Source organism: Carlito syrichta, unplaced genomic scaffold (assembly GCF_000164805.1).
Source record: "Carlito syrichta isolate Samal-C Ts95f unplaced genomic scaffold, Tarsius_syrichta-2.0.1 Scaffold89682, whole genome shotgun sequence".
NCBI lineage: Eukaryota > Metazoa > Chordata > Mammalia > Primates > Tarsiidae > Carlito > Carlito syrichta.
In genome coordinates, this window is record NW_007033778.1 from 31,683 (window position 1) to 36,208 (window position 4,526).

Sequence of the window (4,526 nt, forward strand, 5' to 3'; positions counted from 1 at the left end):
GCATAATATTCCATTGTAAGCCTAGATCACATTTTCTTTATCCATTCATTTGTCAGTGGACTTCTGAGTTGCTTTTACCTCTTAGCCATTGTGAATTGCACTTCAATTAATATGGGTATGCAATATTAATTAATATCATTGCAATCCTATTTTAAATTCTTTCAGATATGTAACAAGAAGTGAAATTACTAGATTATATGGTAGTTCTCTTTTCTACTTTTTGAGGAACCTCCATACCGTTTTCCATAATGGCTGTACCATTTTATGTCCCCACCAACAGTATGTAAGGGTTTCAGTTTCTCCACATCTTGTCAACACTTATTATTCTCTCTTCTTTTGATAGTGGTCATCTTAATGGGTATGTGAGGTGATACCTCATTGTGGTTATTATTTGCATTTCTTGAGTGATATTCAGCATCTTTTCCAACCCTTATTGGTCATTTGTGTAACTTCTTTGGAGAATTGCCTATCCAAGCTCTTTGCCCATTGTTTAAAATCGGGCTATTTTTTTATTATTGTTCAATTCTAGATGTTTTTTAATAGATTCTGCATATTAACCCCTTATCAGATATATAATTTGAAAATACTTTCTGCCATCTAGTAGGTTGCCTTTTCATTCTGTTGATTGTATGCGTTGATGGGCAGCAGTGTTTAAGTTTGATATGGTTCCATTTGTCTATTTTTGCTTTTATTGCCTGTGCTTTCGGTGTCATTTACAAGAAACCGTTGTAAAAGTCAATGTCTCGAAGCTTTTCCATAATGTGTTTCTGCTGAGAGTTTTATGGTTTTAGGTCTTACATTTAAATCTTTCATCCATTTTGAGTCAATTTTTGTACATGGCATAGGGTAAGGATCCAGCTTCCTTTTTTGCATATGGATATTCAGTTTTCCAAACCCCATTTGTTGAAGAGACCATCTCTCTCTCGTTGTATAGTCTTGACACCCTTGTCAAAAACATTTCAGCCATTTACATAAGGGTTGATTTCTAGGCTCTCTATCCTGTTTCATTTTTCTTGATATGTTTATGTCAGCACACACAGTTTTGAATTCTGTTGTTTTTAGTATGCTTTTGAAACATTAAATGTGAGGATTCCAAGACTAGGAGAATTGTATCTTGAATCAAAAGAAGAAGTTCTTTTACTGAGGTGGAGATGACTGAGAGGAACAGATGCCCAGATGTATATCAGGAGCTGTCCTGGTCTATGGAGATGCCATTAGAAGAATGAATTGGTCAACATCTAGTGCTAAAAGACTTTCCCCCAAGTTTTTCTGAGTTTCAGCCAATATGAACGTAAGCCAAGGTTTTTCTAAATCAGATGTGTTTGGAGAGGGTATAATGGCTCAATAGAATGGGCCAGGCTTGATGAGTATTGTGGAGGCCCAGGCGAAGCAAACCAACCATTGTCGGTTGCGAGATTCATGGCCACCTTAGGGAGTTAGATCAGTGGAAGAAAAGAACCCCATAGACCAGGCAGCATTCTGTGTCTCAGGGACAGTAGCATTAGTTGAGAAAATTCCCTGAAATTGATGGTGTTACGGGATTGTCTTCTTGGAGACCTATGTTGAGGAAGATTCTGAGGCTTTCTCTGGGGTGTGGAAACTGAACTACGTCAATTGACATCTGTCTTGAGAGACGAACATATAAGTCATTTACACACTTCCCCTGACTAAGCTGTGTTTTCATTTTCTCTGGCTCAGAGGGAAAGATCTTCAAATACTTTCATGCTCATATTTTCAAGCACATTCTGTGTGCCAAAAACAGTTCAGACAACTTTTTCTCTCTTTATAAGAACCCAAATAAGGTAGGCACTATTCTTATCTTCATTTGAATTTTGAGGAAACAGAGGCACTGAGAGATTAAGTAACTTACCCAAGACATGGTAAGTAATTGGTGAAGCCAGAATTTGAACACCATTTGACTCTTGTGTCCAGGCCGTTAACCACCATACCTCCAAAAAGCCTTGCTCTAGGTCCTTGAGCTGCCTGGTACTTCAAGAGCTCTTCTCATCTATAGCTAAGACTCCACCTGTGTCCTTGGGGACTAAAGCTTCAGTTGGCATCTAAATTCCTATTGGCTTCAGAGGATAAAACCTAGGGTCATCATAGAATATATTTATTGTCAAATTAAAGTGCTTTTAAGAGCATAAAAGACTATATTACTATTTAGGCTAGGATTACAGGCATAAACCAGTCTTGTCCTGAGAAAACTGGGATATGGGGTCATTATACTTAAGGTCAGGTACTATATGAAACCTCAGCCTCAGTGAAAATGAAAAGGTTTTGGAATAAGCAACCTATTGAACTCTCACTTTATCCAACTGGCTCCGATTAAGATTTTTATTTTTTTGAAAGAGTAACATCACCATTTTAAGCATATTCTTCTTCATTAACTGTGACGCCCTCTCCCATATGGGTTTATCAGCTTTGTATGAAGGTTTTCATGGAACCAAGTAATTCATATTTCTAGAAATGGAGAATTCTGAAGTCCTTCCTTACTTCTGCCCCCCAAATTAGAAATAGATGTTATATGTCAAACTTTCTGCTTGGTGAAGGTGTATTGACCACTCTTTCTTTCTGCATCCATTTATTTTTTATTGCTGGGCTTTCTGTCTGCATTTTCACCTACAGCTCTGTCTTTACTGATAGTGTTTATTTTAGATTTGTGAGCTCCAAGAAGGCTGAGACTGCATGCTTTAAATGGGCTTTACCATGTTGGCACAGCACTTTGTAAATAAAGGCTTTATAATTCATTCAACAAACATCTAGTGTGTGTGAAGCAGTATATGGAACAAATGGAATATATACAAGGTTGTGGCAAAAAGGGTTCCTATTTTCCCAAACTTATTATTAACAATAAGAATGCTAGAGTAACAGCATTAATGACTACTTTTTATAGATTTCATCTTGCCTACCAGAAGCTGTGCTCAGTGTTTAACATATATTCTCTCAATCTATATGATTGATCAGTATTTCTCTAAGTATGTTCCTTGGAACCCTAGTTCTGGCACACTATTAATAAATGCTGTGAGTGTCAGTGGTCCCCAATACCACCCTTAGGTTTGGTGATCTGCTAGGAAGACTCATAGACTCAGCAGATAGTTGGATTTTTTTAATTACTAAAATGTATTGCAATGAATGGATTCCAAGTAAATTCAGCACAGGAAAAAGGCACATGGGCAGTGTCCGGGAGAAACCACGTACAAGCTTCCAAGAGTACTCTCTCATGGAGTCAAACAGGACATGCCTAATTCTCCTAGCAATAAGTTATGACAAGTGAAAAAATGCTATCTACAAGGGAAGCTCCTCAGAGACTTGCTGGGATCTGGTCACATAGGTACCCACTGCCTGATATGTACCAAAATTCCTGACTCCCAAAAGGAAAGCAGGTGTCCAACATAAATCATATCTATTTGCACAGTGTAGCCACAGTGAGCCACTCTTATCCATTAAGATCCAAGTTCCCAGATATCAGCCTAGAGCCCACTTTGCAGGCTGGCCTTTCTAGGGGTAGCAGTCTCTTACTTGCTTGCTATATTAGCTCTTTTCTGTATACAACGCCAAAACAAAACAAAAAAGTCCCATGATCAAACAGTTTTGAAAAACCTGAGTTGACCAATGTTAAGCTGATTTCTTTACCTCTGAACTCATTATCCAGACTTATTCGACCAGGAGTGCCACTTCCCAATGTGTCTTCAAAGATTTTTGCTTTGTAGAAAACCATGACAAGAAGTTTTGGTGGAGAAATGACACCAGTGCTATTCAGTTGAAAGTTAAATGCTGAGAAAATCCATAGCAGGAAAGAACAATTTAAAAATTTATGAATCATCTTTTCCCTTGCACTTCAGCATTGACAGATAAGTGTTAAATTTAAGTAATGTCTCAGTCTTTGATCAGAGGTACTAAAGAAAACAAGTGCTGAGACTGAGCTAGCCTTCTTTCAAATGTAAAACTTGAGAAATCCATCTAGATTTAGAGTTAATAGATGTGGTCTTTTTGCACCTATAATCAAGGGGTCATCTGTTAACTAAATAATTAGCTTTTTCGTTTGAAATGTAAATTCAAATTGCTTCTCCATGCAGGGGACGTTAACCAGGGTGAGAGCTTGAGCTTTGAAATATAATTTAAATTTATTTTCAGCATATTAAAAACCTAATCAAATTCTTATTTCTTGTTTTGCCAGGATTTTTGTCTCAACCAGAATTAACTCTTATTTATTGCTATAGTCAAGATTTTAGAATAGGTTTTAATTTTGTTATTTATTTGGATGAAATATATTTTTTCTCCAAATGCATTAGTTTTGGAATCACTGATAAAAACAAGAAGCTGATATCCACTAACATTCCTGGGGGGTGAAGGGAGCTTTAAAAATTAAACTGTGGAACATTTTATGTGAAAACTTGAAAAAGACATACTATTTTTCTTTTAGCAAATTGTTATTTCCACCCTGTCAGAAGGGTATAGGATTATTTTCTTTCTCAACTGCTCTTCTATTTGCATTCGCAAACACCACATTTCTAATCTTACCC